The sequence below is a fragment of the Platichthys flesus genome, chromosome 24, assembly GCF_949316205.1.
Source record: "Platichthys flesus chromosome 24, fPlaFle2.1, whole genome shotgun sequence".
Lineage (NCBI taxonomy): Eukaryota > Metazoa > Chordata > Actinopteri > Pleuronectiformes > Pleuronectidae > Platichthys > Platichthys flesus.
Window position 1 is genome coordinate 5,039,970 of NC_084968.1, and position 16,905 is coordinate 5,056,874.

Consider the following 16,905-nt stretch of genomic DNA (forward strand, 5'->3'; position numbering starts at 1 on the left):
TGTGTTGCAGAATTAATTTGTGAGGAAATCAATGTAGACAAAGCAGGAATCACACAATGTTATACACAAATATTCACTATGAAATGAAATTCTCTCCATCGATTTTGTGAAAGTGTAAGTAATTCTGGATTCCAGCAGAGCCCCACTCACACATTGACAGGATGCAAGCTGTGTAAACAACAACAATATAATACTAAAGCATTTAAAACTTTTTTTAAATAGATATAGTGAAATGGCAGTCAGAAAGGAGAGACAATAACAAAGAATGGAACAAAGAAACTTTTGTTGATAATAAAACACATTACAGAATAAACATTGCAATATTAATTCCAGTGGAAACTCCAATGCTAAACAAAGCTGGATCAATAAAATATTAAATAAATACAATTAAACAAGCAAATCCAATGATGTCAAACCAGTTGTAACCTGAACTTTAATATCTTTAGTTTTCCTCAGGTGTAATACCCTTTATCAGCAACCAGTTGGTGTATAGAGGCCAAAATGGCAAAAGTATTCATTCAAATGTCTTATTTTTTGTATTTTGATAATTTCAGGCAGCACAGAATTAAGTTGAAAGTTTAGGTTGAATTTCTCATCCTCATTTGACTGATTTGGTTCATCGCAAGCACATGAATGACTTCAGCTCTAAAAAATAAAAATAAAGAGGCAGAATTAGAGCATTTCAACAAGACTCAAACATGAATCCCTCTTTAATTGTCAGGCGTGTTGGTTTATCCTAAATATGAGAAGATGAGCCGTACTCGGTTTGTTCAATCAAGTATTTATTCAGAAAGCAATGAAAGGTATCAATCAGCAAAGCAATGGGCATCCAACAAGTCGCATCAGAACACGAGACCCATCAGAACGCATCAAACAGCCGGCGCCTGTCTATTTTATAACAGTAGGTCTTGGTTCCTCCTCGAAAGTGCGCAGGCGTAGGCCATCCTCTTGGTATTGGAATAAGGAAGTGACAAGGAGCCACTGCCAAGACCTTGACACAGCTGATGGCATGTGGGCCAATGGTGTTGACAATTGAAGAAAAGATTATTGTGTTCTTGCTATATCAAAACAATATTCTGTTTGTACAGACATTCAAAACAATTTAACCAAAACAACGAAACAGAACTGTAACGCAGACACATTCTCATTTTCAAGATTACACACTAGGAAGGAAAAGGTTATTATTAATCATTTGCGTGAAGGCCTTATCTGGCTCAAACTGCTTCTATTTTTATTCATTTAGAGTTGAGTCAGACAGAGAATATAGGTAAAATATTGAAATCCTAACAATCCCTCTTTTCACACCATTTAATGGTGTGAACCACTTACTGGGGATTTCCATGTACCCCCAACCTTCATCCCATCCAGTGCAAAGCCGTCCTCATCCTCATCATCATCATCGACAGCGTCACCTTCATCCTCAGCATCAGCATCACCAGCATCAGATCAGCTGGGTGGATGAGGCATGTTTTCCTCCATCAGAGCCATGGTGATGAGTCTATTTAGCAATTTCAAAGTCTGCAGCCATGTCTTGTCATGGTGCGTAGGGTGGAGAGGGCTCCAGCCACTCAGCCACCAGGGGCGGTTTGGTTTGGAAAAAAATGAATTTCAAGAACTTCCTATCATAGTGCACACATCGGTTCTGTGTGACAATAATGGATGTATGGGGAAAGCTGTTCAGATATCAGCTCCTGTCAGATCTGCTCCAAAAACAAAATTATCATGACGTCAGTGCGATTTCTGTTTTAGTCCATTTGTTCTAGTGGGGTTTAAGAGTCAATGATCTGGATCTTAGCCTTGTGAAGTTCCTTTTGTGGAATTGATACTCGCCGTTTGTCAGGTTGGAAGAGGTGCAGTTGTCACTGAATGGGAGTGGGTTGTGGAGACATGGAGCCCAGATCCCAGAGTTTGAAAGGAAACAAACAGAAAAGTGATTAATATACTGAGTTGCGTAACTGAGTTTAAAGTTGATTATATAAACTTATATTTGCAAAGGAAAATAAACAATTAATCAAAACAAGACATACAGGTAGACCCTTCTTTTGTGGTCAACAATTTCTTTAAAATTTTGAGGAGTAGTAGCCAAATAAGTGGACAATAAAAATAAAAGATTCAAAAAGTGGCAGAAGAGTGACAGAAATCTTTGGCATTTCATAAAATATTTAATGATGAACAAGCTGAATTTCAATAAGCAGCAGATGGTCAGTGTTTGAGTATTTGTGTTCAAACCATTTTCCAAAAGTCATCGACTGCTTCATTACATGATATCACATACAAAGGACAAATGTGTGAGACAGCTGAAAAAAACAAAACAAAGTTAATAAAAGTCATTCTGCCACACTCTCCTTCATGATAAAATAAAAACAAAAAACATAAGTAGAGCTTAACATCTTTCAAATTAAGAGTATTGGATGTTAAGATAATTGGTGAAACAAAACATCAAAAGTTAAACATATAAACGAACAAACAAACAAACCAACACCCAAGCCTCCTTATGATCTCAACACCAGTGTCAAGCTGTAAGGATTCTGGCCTTCCCCAGACGGCTTTCCGACTTCCAAACACTCTTATCTCCCTCCTTTCATCCTGTTGTGCACGTACAAAATCTTTCTATCCCACATCTCTTCCCCTACTTTCTTTACCACTCAAGTTTCACATTCTATTATCCTATTAGAGCAAGATATTACTGAATTGAAACCTCTCGCTCTTACAGATCTTTCTCCTTCCTAACCCTAACTTTATCTTTCTAGTCTTACTTCATCTCTCAAACCTTCAGTCAACATTCTTTCACTTTCTTTGGTAAGTCCTTTACACATATACCCTCACATCCATACATATAACATACATTCAAATGGCAGGCATATATCGCCTCTAGTCTAGTTTTTGTATTATTTCTGTCTCTCTCAGTCAGACATTTCCCTCTCTGTCTCAGTCAGCAAACTGACCTTGACTCTTCTTCATCTCCTCCTCCCTAGTTTTCACAGACACACTATTTTATTCATACTAGTTCGTTCAGAAAGAACTCCCTATATTATATAATCAATATTAATTTATAGTTATTATATTATTATATAGTTGTTTCCTCTTCCAAATTCTTTATTCGTAACAGCCTTCCGTTATTTGTGCCCAATTGAAAATATGTTGTGTCTGACTATTAAAGCTCCTCTCTCGTAAGACCAGGCCAACCCCTACCTCCAGAATCACAATCATATTTGTATGATCTCGGCGTCTTAAATTTAGGACCGATTTAAGCAACGGTGGTTCTGGCTAGTCAAGCACCTCACTTTTGTGTAGGCTGCTCAACTTCCTCCAGAATCCCACACTAACTAACTTAGTTTGCAGAGATGCAACATTTGCTAGAGTCGTCTTTCTTCTTTTAGTCCCGATCACCGGTGTGTCTCTTCTCCAATCTGAATTAGTTTTAAGGATTCGTGCGTCACAGACTTATCTGTTGCGCCAAGACTCTGCACTGTTTAGACTTATTGCTGTTACAAACAACCTTTGTTCAATCCCTTGATTAACATTGCTTTGCCGTAGCCTTTCATTGCCTCCCAAAAACATTACACATATTATTTTACCGGCTTCTCCTCTCCGCACACTCAGAATCCATAACTAAACAGAATTTGTTTTCTGCTTACCTTTTGGTTTGAGTATGTGGAGAATCGATAGGAGCAGCCTCGGACCTTGGGGGTCTCCGGTCTTTCTGGTCAAAAGATTCCTCCTCAGGATCACGTCGGTAAAAACTTCTCTTAGGATCACGTCGGGGTCACCAAATTGTCAGGCGTGTTGGTTTATCCTAAATAAGAGAAGAGCCGGACTGGTCCAATATAAGTATTTATTGAGATGCAATGAAAGTTGAACAACATAGCTATGGACAATTATCACAGCCTAGGCTAATTAAGTTAGCAATAGGTAGTTAATAATGGCCCCGAACAAAAGGGGTTTGATATAGTTATAACAGTAGATATAATATGATTGGTTATGAAAGATTGAAGGGGAGTCACCGCAAATCAATTTGGTTCTCCCTTGTTGGTGCACAGGCATGTCCACGCCTCTTGGCACAGAAATCCAGGAAGTGACAAGAAGCTGCTCTTCGTGACGCTCCTACTACTCTGATAGTTGCTACGCAACATGTTCTCCTCATGAAAGGCCTTGACCCAGCTGATGTCATGTGGGCCATACGAGAAAGGAATATGATGTTCCTGCTATTCCAAACAATGTCCACTTGGTATAAACATTAGGATCCTCGAACCCAAAACAACAAGACAAAACAATGTCAACAAAGTCACTGTGTCCGACCTCCAGAACTTTATCAGACAGCTGCTTGAAACATATTTGTGAATGACTCTATGGGAATAATAGTTTAATACCAAAAGTTAGAATTCAGAACAATTATAAGATTCATTATTAACAATATGCAGCAAGGGTTATTTATAAATCATTTGAATAAAGACCTTATATCCGGTTCAAACTGATCATGCTCCCCCCCCCCCCTTTAGTTGCAAATAGTTTCAGTCAGACCCAAATACCAGCTAGAATTTGAAATCCTAACAGGAGCCGGAGTGGCGATGTAAATAAACAGTCGACGAAGAAGAAGACGTCTCTTCTTTGTGTGTTTTGTCTTTGAAAAAAACCGTTACTCCGCCTATGGTTCTGGCGGTGAATTGCGTTGCAACACGTGCACCACGTTAGAGAAGTATAAACCAAAACGAGTCCGTCGATGCAGCTGCATGGCCTTCCGCGGTTGCAGTCGCAGGACTATAATTAAGGCCTAATTATAGTATTTTGTATTATAGTATTTTGAAGCCCTAACTTCGAGTACTCCGTTGCCTTCCCCTTTCTGGGCGGTTTGGACCAAGGGGCAACATCCTGGGCTGAGCGATGAGGCCGATACGGAAGTGTAAAAAGCTGCAGTTCACTGGGTGGCCACTAGAGGCTGGCTCCAAGAAACAGAAAGTCCCATTGACTCCAATGTTAAAATGCCCAACTTTAGAGCAGAATTAAACCTGTTTACAGCATGGTTCAACCTTTGGTTTTAGTCTCAATCGCGAGGTTCTTTATTCATGACAACTCTGAGGGGGGTGCATTTTTTTCTAACTCCTCCGTTTAAGAGATATTGAGGTTTAAATTACGCATAATTAGGGGCGTGGTCTATTGATTGACACCTGGGCACAGGCTCCGATGCGGGCACAGCTTGTCACTAGCCGCTCGTTAGCTCCCCTCAAGCCACCTGCAAGCTGCTCGGTCCACTCGTAGCTTCATGTCGGCGGAACCCCGTGGATTCACTCGACACAAACCATGGCTGGCTGTGCAGTTCATTGAACTAACAGACCGTCTCACAGCTCTGTTGTCAAGTTCTTCCGGTGAGTGAAAATCGATTTTTATTTAATTCATATATTAGAAGCGTAGCATTGATTAGCAGGTAGTGTTGCTCACGATGCATGGCTTGTTAGCTTATTTCGAGATTAAGCTAATGTTGTTTAAGCTTGTGTTCACCGCATAGCCTGTAGGTTCCTCTCTGAGCAACACAGCCCGATGCGGTCCTCATGCTACATTATGGAGCGTGAATGCTAGTAACAGTAAACCGGTGCGCACTTTAGACATAGTGGAGAAGTGTTTCAATGTAGACATGGGGATAATTAGTTACAGCGATCAATGTTGGTGCGTCATATAAAACTAGTGCGCACATATGTAAGCCTGGTCACAGGAATGAAAGCTTAAATTATGTTATATTATCTCTTTAGCATGAGTTTTATTATTGAGACTAACCCTATTTGTTAATGTTAAGGCTATATACATCTGGCAAGGGTAGTTGATAATAATATAATTATTATATAATTTGTTTGACTAGATGATGTCATCTGTGGTTACAGTGAATACTAAGTTTGTGTTCCATAATTTTTCACTTTCAAACTCTATTAAACTTATCTGACTTGTGTGTTAGAAACGTGTGAATATGGCATGAAATAGTAACTATATGAATATGAAATAACTTAAATTATAAGTGTAACAAATAGGCCCATAATAACACAAAGAGGCAATGCAACAGATTGATTATGTGAACTGGGATATCTAAAAAGTTTATATGCAAACAATAAAAAGTAATTTTATTGTTTGCATATACATAAGTATGAAGATGGTAACCTGACAGATATTGTTTTTTACGTATTTTTTATTCGTTTAGTTTTCCTCTAGGTGATCCTGAGAGGCTAGACCTGTGGGTGATCAACATGAAGAGACAGAACTGGATTCCGAGCCTCTGCAGTCAACACTTGAGAGACAACACTTGAGCAATGACAAAAGGGTACACAGAAATGTTTTAATAACTTCTGAGAAATCAAGCAACTTGATTGTTACATAGCAACTACAATTTTAGCATGAACTGTGTACTGTACATTTCTACTCTATTTACAATGAATTTTGTAAAATCAGCGTATCACATATTGGTGTGTTTTCAAGTTTTCCTCCAGGTGACTCAGACAGCCTGCACCAGTGGATGTCCAACATGAGGAGACAGAACAGGACTCCAACAAGACTGAACACTAAGTGTCATCACCTATGCACTGACTCCAGGTACAGACCTGTTTTCATACCTTACAAACAATCAAAGCAAAGATAATGTCGAAGAACTCCATAATGCATTGTCTTGGTAGTGCACTGTTTAATTCAAATACAGAGTTGAATATCCACAGAATTTTTGGGACAGAAACTTTGTTCATAAGTAAAACTTCCTATACAATAATGCCATTCTTTTATGTCTCCTGTCATTTTATTAGGGACGGACGAGCCTGAAGGACTCAGCTGTGCTGACGGTGTTCTGTCTCTTATGGGGAATTAGACAAATAAAGCACTGGGTTTTTATCTAAAGTGTATCAAATCAGATTGTAAAAGATAATACTTTTTTTAACCAACCATAATGAATATAGAAATTAAATCTATTATCCATGATACATAGCAATGATTGCCAACTCTAAACAGTTGCAAGCCATCTTTAGTTGAGGGAGAAAACGTGTTGGGCCGATGAAGCTTGTGCAGGTCGTCCACGTGTTGACCAGCCTGAAGCTGCCGATCTCCACCATGTTGCTGCTGAGGACGGATCAGGTGCTGCAGTGCTTCATCTAATGAAAAGAAGAAACTCACTATAAAATGTCTTATGTTGTGTATGTTCCAGCAAAGACTGATTCTTACAGTTTATTCTGTGTTCAGCACCACAGATTTCAGACAAAATCGATTTACTGGGCTCTGGGTTTGTACCCTCATGGTTGAAAGCACATATTGTAAGTAAGTTTGGATCAAAGTGTCAGCCAAATGAAATGTAATGTACTGAAAGAAATAAAACATTGTACAAATAGATAACATGTCTTTCTACCTCATCTGTAATATTCAAGGTGATAATCTCCCACAGAGCTGTTGATAACAGTCCACACCCGGTCTCTCCACTTCCCTCAGTGTGAAAACATAATTATATAATTAATATGAGAACTGTTTACAACACTGGTGTGTGGAGATTATAATTGTCTAATTCACTCTTAAATTCCATAAAAGGCTAAAGAAACGAGGTGGCAATAGTAATGAAGGATATACCAGCCTGTAGTAGAACATTTGTGAAACATAGTTACTATCACATGTAGCTTACACATGTAGTGTATTGATATTAACTAATTAAATTAAAATCAAGTCACAACTCTGTAGTTAACTTGCTTCAATCTGTTCATTAGACGTGTTAAAAAAACGGTAATTATAACAATTACATATTAAAAACCACTTGAGGCATGTTAGCATATGATTATGATGATAGATAAAGCAATAGGTTTTGTTGTGTAGTTTTAAGGTTACTTACCTCTAGTGAGTTCGTAAAGATCGCTACCAGCCGGAGCAACTACAGCACAGCGCTAACCTGTTAGCAACGTCGGGTAGCATGTAGCCTAGCTCCTTAGCCCTGAGCTAACCTGGAAACGCTGAGCTCCGCGAGCACCGCTCGGCTGTCAGTCTTCACTCGCGCTCCTCCTCCTTGCCCATTGATTCGTTAGCGTCATTCTCACTCTGCAGAAACCAATGGGTGACGTCACGGACCCTCCGTCCATTTATATATACAGTCTATGGTTTGGACGCGTTTACCGTAAGTGTCGGTATATGCGCGCAGTAGAATTTCTGTGTCGGCTGATTTGACCACAGAGACGTGAGTGTCGGCTGGCTTGACCTCAGTGTAGGAGGAGGAGGAGGAGGAACCACTGGGACCTGACTGAAGCTACACAGGTTTTTGTTTTTACAAAGTGTTTTATACCACAGCTCTGTGTTGACATATCACTGAGTAACGTTAATGTAATATTAGCTGTCTCAGACACAACTGAATAATATTTACATGAATTCTTTGTTACGGAAATAATTTGTCATTGTTTCACATATTATGCTGGATAAAAAACATTACAGCCCACCACAACCCCTAATAACTGACATTATCATATAACCGACATATTATAGATCTAATATTAAAGCCTCCTCTGAGTTTCTCCTTTGTTGGTTTTCAGACACTTACTGAAGAGATGTGTGGAGCAGCACAGGGGCTGACCGCTGCAGACATGGTGACCCACCTTCTGCTGGAGTACCATGGTGTTCCTATGAACTGTAGGGACACACCTTTCAGACAGCCAGAGGAAATGCTGTGGTCAAGATCCTGAAAACTGTGTGAGTCTACCACTGTACTTCTCCCAGTACTGCCTACAAGTGTTTTACATATCCACAGGCAGTACCAGGGGGATGTTAGGGTTTGAGACCACTCTGGAAGCTTCATATAGTACCACAGGTATTCACACAACTGCATATAGAAGGATATCATTTGGGTTATTCTTATGACTTATGTTGTATCTTTTTTATTTATTTGTTTTTCTAATACATTTTTCAACCATTTGCTTTGAAATTATTACTAGTTATTTTCCACTATAAATATTTGTTCAATTGGGATTACACTGTAATGAAAAGTGCAATAATAAAGGGACATTAAACAGATTTGCTGTATTTATTTTGTATTTATATTATATACATTAACAGATTATTTACACGACGAATAGTGGTCCTGTTACAATACTTATTAATATCATATTTTACATTTATGTCCAGTTTGGCAAAAGTAATGCTGATATGAGAATTACTTACAGTGTTTGAATTCCACAAGAGTTAGAAAAATACTATATTATATAAAAATGCATATTTTAATAAAAAAAAAAATATTTGTGAAATCTACTGAAGCTGAAATTCAGGTTTTCAACTATTCAACATCTGATATACATGTTAACAACTTTGAACATGGACTGTGGATTTGAGTGATTTATTTCAAATGCAAGCTGTGGAAACAACAAATAAAAATACTAAAGCATTAAAAACTTTTTTTCAAATAGATATGGTGAAATGGCAGTCAGAAAGGAGAGAAAATAAAAAATAATGGAAGAAAAAAGCTTTGTTGATTATAAAACATCAGAGAATAAACATTGCTCTATTAATTCCAGCGGTAACTCCATTGCTAAATAAAGCTGGATCTGAACAAGTTTTCTCTTGCATTGGAGTTGATGGTTCAGGGTCAGAAATCTTTAAAAGAACCGTAGAAAAAAAGTGATACATGACACAGTTGTGTCTTCTCCTGTAATGTGTAATTTCACATCCTGAGGTGGTGGAAAGTTCACTTACATTGTATTTCTGGTGCATAGTAATAAAAGTAATCTATCAAACAAAGGATTGAATTCATGTTGATGTGGTAAATTACCTCTTTAACAGAAAACTGGAGACTTCAGCATCTGAAAGTCTTTGTCTCTCAGTAGTTTTCCATCGTGGAGACAACATGTTTGTCCTCATTTCTGTCTCATTTCTGTCTCACCACGCCTCCCGTCCCTTTCACTTTCACTTCTGAGATGAAGCCTGGGCTGTTTCTTTGGTTTTTCGGTGGTACATTTATTGTTTATTAATTATTATTATTAAAGTATTTTCTGTTACAGTTAATATAACTTAGATATTAGGATTATATCCCGTTTTATGCAAAGAGAGCATTAGAAATCCTTAGACATCTTACACACTGCTTCTTTAAATTGATCTTGTCATAACCTGCAGAAATCGTGAAGTAGATAAAAGATTATGTTGTTCAGCTCATTTACCGGTGAAAACCAGCTGCTTGTTTTCATACAAAAGTACATGGATGTTATCACTACACAATACAATAAGATTTACAGATTCAATAACTGTATTTAATGTAGTGTTTATAGGTTATTGCATTTGAAATATGCAGACTAATATATAGTTGTAAAAATGATTTGGCTTGATGGTTTTCTGATTTAGTGTCAACTCATTCAATGTTCATCTTTTGTAACTGGCCTTTTCCTGCCAAGCTAATGACACACTTGGCTGATGGATGGGTGAGAAACAATAACTTCCTTTAAAGCACTGTCAACATGAAGCAAATGAAAAACACAAAGAGCTGTAACAGTGATTAAAGTCAGTGTTGAGGGTGTGTGATGTTAGAAAAGGATGTTGAAGGGTAGAAATCAAAGATAGAAAACGGGCGAGAGAGAGAGAGCGAGAGAGAGAGAGAGAGAGAGAGAGAAGGGCTCATTTCTCAGATATTTCTTCATGTATTACACAATCTCAAATAATTCTGCTTCATGTGATGATATTTTCAAAAGAGCCACCCTGTAGATCGCCAGCAAAATCAGAACTGATTTGCTGAAAAACTACTGACTATATCTGTAAAGACAGAGATCGCATTTAGATTAAAAAACCTCTAGTGGCGTGGAGGGGAGATGCGCAAATCACACGTGTTCGATTTGCGCACACACCGGGCGGCACTTGCCTGATTACGGCACGTGAGGTGAGTGAGCACGGGTGAGGAAATAAAGGTCCGCGATTTCCGGCCGGGCTATGAAGGGTTTGTGCATTGGAGGACACGAGAGCATGCATTGGTATGTTATTTATATTTTGAACTAAGGTGTAGTTTGCACAATGCGTATGTTTCTGGCACTTTTTCCCGTTTGTCATGTCTTCTATGTGACAGCGCATGGGTCGGCGCAGACGTCCTTAGTGACGTCTTGGGCACGTTTGGTGGAGGCGCACATGGTGAAAATGTTTGTATGGAAGACCATTGTTGTTTTACATCATAGTGATATTGTAATTATATAGATTTGTTTATGATATCTAACAGATATTTGGATTTGATTTAAATGTTTGATTAGGCATTTTGATTTATTTGAACTAACTTGATTTAATTTGTCTTTATCAATAGGTTTTCAACCTAATCCTGATCCTAATCCTAAATCCGAATAAGACTACGGAATGTTTGTTGGTCATGTTCAGAAAGAATTCATGTTCAATAAAATCAAGGAGAAGGATTTGAGCTGTCCTGCGTCCTCTGTGTAACAGTGCCATTTCAAGTTGGGCAAGCACAGTTTAAAACATCACCCAGATAACTTGACAGTTGAAAACCAGCGGAGCAGCTTGGAGAAGTGGATAAAAGGCCTTGGAAGTCCAGGAAAAGCTGTTGACGCAGGAGAAGAGAGCTGTGCTGGTCCGTGAGGTCAAGATGGCGGAAGACGTCGTTGAGAAGACTGTGAAGCAGCTCAAGAAGGAGAGAACCGCTGCGAAAAGCACCTTCACCAGACAGGCCAACTTCCTCAGCAAAGGGGCAGACAGCATGGTGGAAGCAGAGCTGAGGGAGGAGTTCGCCGAGCTCTCATACTGCCGGAAAATCGTTCTTGAAGCGAATGATGTTTATAGAACAGGGCTTTTGGCTGAGTCTCAAGAGCCAGAAGAGGAAGACGTGGTTCTTGAAGAGAGGGAGGAGCTAGACGTTGAGAGAGCCGCTAACGAAGCAGAAGCAAGGTTTGGAGAGGTGAGAAGAATTGTCCAAACAAACCTGTGGTCCAGATATGGCCAATACGCTATCACAACTGCAATCACTGAAGGAGAGAAGGCCTGCAGTCGGGCGGAGAAGTTACCTGTGGAGAGTACTCACCTGGATGCATATGAGATGCACCTGACTCTACTGGAGAAAAGGATCAATGAGGCTGCCAGAGTTATGTCAAACTGGGAGCGGTGGATCCCCAAGGCTGAAAGAAAGGAGCTAGATGGCAGGGTCAAGGACCTGAAAGCTTTGAACGGCAACCTTGAACAGAGGAAGGCTGAGTTTGTCACTGCACGGAGGATGTCGAAGGATGCGCCTGCTGCAGGAGCCTCAGGACTTGAAGCAGTGAGAGCACATCCCCCGCCAGCAAAACCAATTGTCAGGATAAAACCAACCACACTGCCCATCATTTCAGGCTGCAAAAGAGAATACCACAGATGGAAGAAAGACTGGGAGAGCCTTCAAAGACAGGGAGAGCCGTCTGGCTCAGCCGAGGTCAAGAAAATTCAACTCCTGGACAGCGTGGATGACAAGATTGGGAAGGATATCCGGCTGTCAACCTACAACACTGCAGAGGATATGTTCAGAGTCATGGACAACCGGTATGGAAATAAATCGACCATTGCCATAGAAATCCTGGAGGAGTTGGAGCAAATACCCCCTGCAAGGGGAAGCCAGCCAAGGAGAGTCATCGACCTGATCCAAGCAGTGGAAAAATCCCTAGCAGACCTCACAGAGCTGGGAATCTCTGGCGCAATCAAGAACCCTCTCGTCATTAAATCCATTGAGAGCAAGTTACCCGACTTTGTAAAGAGAGACTGGCTAGCCTTTATGGTAAATTCTAGCAATAATGTCACCACAGACAACCACTTTGACATGCTCCTGAAGTTCCTAAAGAATCAAGAAGAGATCCTAGAGAGACTTGACCAGCTAAGGTTTGTGGAGAAGATGGAGAAACCAGAACGTGGGAAGAAATATGAAAGAAAGTATGCTTCTACAAGAACCACAAAGAAAGGAGGGCTGGAAGATGTGTGTGTTGTCTGCGGTGATGGAAGGCACAGTGACAAGATTTTCTTCTGTAGAAAGTTCAAAGGGCTGAAGCTACAAGAGAAGAATGCTATTGTAAAGAAGCTGGGAGCATGCAGAAAATGTCTTGGATGTCATGAAGATGATGGATACTGCAGAGACACTTTCCTATGCAGGAACAAAGACTGTAAGAAGGGAGACTCCTCAGATCACCATTACTTTATTTGCCCCAATGGAGAAAACAAGAGTGGAAACGAGAAGAGAAGTGGGAAAGATGGCAGAAGAAAGAGCAAACTAACAGCCGAACAGGAAGGATTCTTGGCTGAGCTGTCCTCAGTGCAAGCAGAAAGGTGCAGAATGGCATTCCCGAACAAAGCTACAGAGGGTGGCATGAAGAACCACCAGTCCCAGCTATTGAAAAAAAGTGGCCTGTGCGAGCTTCCTGTCATTATGATGCTGATGGAGGTAACTGCTAATGCTGGGCAGAAGATTGGAGCTCTTGTTGATCTTGCCTCAGACACAAACTATATCACCCATAAGGCTGCACACAGACTGAGGCTGCGGAGTGAAGAAATAACCCTGGTTGTGCATGGTGTAGGCGGAATGACCATCAAGGTGAACATGGAAAGATATCTTCTTCGAGTCAGAGTGAAAACCCCCAAAGGAGCGGAGAAGGCTCATGAACTGATCTGTTACGGCCTGGATGAGATTGCCAAGGTGCACAAAGTTGTCAAGCCGGAAAAGTTGCAGAAGTTCTTCCCAGAAGTGAAGCTTGAGGAATTAAGGAGGCCGGAAAAGATTGATCTGCTCATCAGCCATCGCGAGGGAAGACTTGCTCCACAAAGGGTTAAAGTTGTTGGGGACCTCGTCTTGTGGGAGAGTCCATTGGGAATGACAGTGGGCGGAGCACACCCCGACCTGTTCGAGGAGATAGAGGTGGCAGCACATGAGTCCAGAACACACTTTGCTCGCTCCATGAGAACTGCTGCAGTCAAGTATGAGGAGATAGTTGAGAGCCCAAGTACTGAAGCAGCCCGTATGCAGCGAAAGGACAGTGCAAAGGAAACGGTTACAGCTGCTGCAAACCGTGAGTTCCTGGAGTGGTGGAGATGGGACAGCATCGGAGCAGCCTGTGAGCCAAAGTGTGGAGGATGTCGCTGTGGAAACTGCCAACCAGGAGGAAAGGAAATGACACTGGCTGAAGAAAGGGAGCTTGAAATAATAAAAGAAGGACTCACCTATGTCCAAGGAGACTCTCACACAACATCGCAGCATTGGGATGCAAAGTATCCATGGACAGAAGATCCTGCCTCGCTCCCCAACAACAAAGGTGCAGTTGAAGCTACATTCTTGAGAACAGAAAGACAACTAAGGAGGGAGCCAGAGTGGAAATCAGCATACAGAGCCCAGGTCCACGAGATGGTTGAGAGGGGCGCAGCCGTAAAACTCACTAATGAGGTCATCAGCAAGTGGACAGGACCAGTGTGGTATGTAAGCCATTTGGTGGCGCCAAACCCTCACTCAGTGACGACTCCAGTCCGGCTTGTGTGGAACAGCAGCCAGAAGTGCAGGGGAGTGAGCATGAATGATATTCTGCTAAAGGGGCCAGATGTTTTAAACCCGATCAGAGCTGTGCTGCTGAGATTCAGAAGAGGTGTGTATGCTGCACTTGGAGACATCAGGAAGATGTATAATTCAGTGTGGCTAGAAGAGCGAGAGATGCATCTCCACCGATTCCTTTGGAGGGACAATCCAGATGAGGAGATGGGTCAATATGCCATCACAAGGGTGAACATTGGAGACAGACCAGCCGGTTGCATTGCACAGGTAGCTATGCGGGAGACAGCAAGATTGGCCATCTTTGCTCACATGGAAGAGGAGCGCAGAGTCCTGGAAAAGGACAGTTATGTGGATGACATTCTAACTTCCCATAACAGCCTGGAGGAACTAGACAAGATGACTGAAGGCGTTGAAGAAATTCTGAGAGCCGGAGGCTTCTTTCTGAAACCGTGGGTCCGGTCAGGCCAAAGTGGGAGGCCGGAGGCTGCAGCAAAGGTCCTGACATCAAGAGTGGAAGGGATGGAGAAGAAAACCTTCATCCTCCCAAACCAAATGAGGGATGAAGATAACAAAGCCCTGGGCATTGGATACAAGGTGGAGGAGGACAAGCTCTACATGATGACCTCGATCAACTTTTCCAAAAGGAAAAAGAAGATGAGAGTAGGCAAGGATTTTCTCAGAATGGAGGTGAAACCTGGAACGCCTAACCCGCTGACAAGAAGGGACCTGTTAAGCCAAGTAGCTGGACTCTACGACCCCATCGGTTTGGTATCACCTCTGAAACAGAAGGGCGCTATCCTTGTTAGGAGAGCATTCCAGGAGGCAGGAGGAGGGAAGTTGACCCGTGAGACCTGGGATAAACCACTGTCAGAGAGCCTCAGAGAAGAAGCCATTCAGCTGTTTGAGGAGTATGCGCAGCTTGGACAAGTTCAGTTTCAAAGAAGCCTGACACCAGCTCACTGGAAAGGGAAACCATGGGGAATCACATTCTCAGACGGGAGTGACAAATCATATGGAGCTGTGATGTACCTGAGGTGGAACAATAGTAAAGGAGTCGATATCCGGTTTGTAGAGTCGAAAGCCAAGCTGACTCCACTGGATCAGAAAGGGGAGGCCGTGAAGGCTGAGATCTGCGGCGCTGTCTTTGCAGCCAGGCTCAGGAAGTACGTCGAGAAGCATGGAGGCCTGGAGATAGAGCGATGGCTCCACCTGGTGGACAGTCAAACAGTCCTAGGAGCCATTCAAAGAGAGAGTTATGGGTACCAAACTTTCTTTGCGAACAGAGTGGGTGAAATCCAGAAGGCTGGCTCAGTTGAAGACTGGTGGTGGATCCCTGGAGAGCATAACATTGCTGACATCATTACAAGAGGAGGCACTCATGAAGATCTAAAGGAGGATTCCACATGGCAGGATGGGCCAGAGTTCCTAAAGTGGCCAGTGGAGGAGTGGCCTAAAAAGTCAGCAGGAGAGGTTGCAGTGCACGCTAGAGAGAGTGTCAACAGACTCCAGAGAAAGGCATTCTCAGCAGGAATGACAAGGGCTCAAGCTAAGATAAGCCAAGCAAGTGCCCCACAAAAAGACCTGAAGGATGAAAGTGGAGAGAAAAGTATGGCCGCTGATCCAGCTCTTCTGGCAGGAAGGGCACCCAGGAGATGGGAAATATTGAACCTACTGGAAGTGAGGAATTACAGCTCCTTGTCCAAGCTGGTCAGGATCATCGCCTGGATATGGCGAGCTGCCAAGAAGTGGATAGAGATGAAAAGCCAGTCAAGAACTCAAGAAGCTAAGCATAAAGTGTCATCACTAAAGGAAAAGGCCAAGCAAACTGTGCTTACAGTGAGAGAGCGTGAAGATGGCCTCAGGGATCTCTTTAGTGAAGCTCAGGAAGGTGTAGCTTTTCCTGACACTACCCTAAGCAGACTGGCAGTATACAGAGATGCGGACTCTGAGCTCTTGGTTTGTGGAGGCAGGATTCAGATGTTTGATGAAGACAAAACTGCAGTGCCCGTCTTACCATACGAGGCATGGTTGTCTACATTGCTGGCACAGGAAGCCCACAAGGCAAACCATGAGGGAATAGCAGGAACCTTGCTCAGGATGAGGAAAAAAGCCTGGGTAATCAAAGGTCGAAGAATTGCAAAACAAGTAGTAGACAGTTGTGTGGTATGCAGGAAAAACAGGGCAAAACAGTGCCAGCAGATCATGAGTGACTTGCCACCAGAGCGAACAGGCCCAGCATTGCCATTTGAGTTTACAACCATGGACCTGTTCGGACCTTATGAGGTAAAAGATGAAGTAAGGAAAAGGGTCAAACTCAAAGTCTGGGGGGTTGTATTCTGCTGCATGGCTTCAAGAGCCATACACACTGATGTTGTGAGTGACCAGTCTTCTGAGGGATTTCTGCTGGCCTACCAAAGATTCTCTGCACTGAGGGGACA

At 41.9% G+C, this 16,905-nt stretch overlaps 1 long non-coding RNA gene across 2 annotated transcripts; it reads left to right on the top strand.

Moving 5' to 3' along the window:
• Positions 1-5,261: 5,261 nt before the first annotated feature.
• LOC133950132 (uncharacterized) lies at positions 5,262-6,547 on the top strand. 2 transcript variants are annotated; one of them, XR_009920230.1, is made up of 3 exons: positions 5,262-5,363; positions 6,185-6,304; positions 6,460-6,547. It is a non-coding gene; the product is annotated as an uncharacterized LOC133950132 (long non-coding RNA). The 2 variants fall into 2 exon arrangements; XR_009920229.1 differs by having other exon boundaries at positions 6,471-6,547.
• Positions 6,548-16,905: the final 10,358 nt, after the last annotated feature.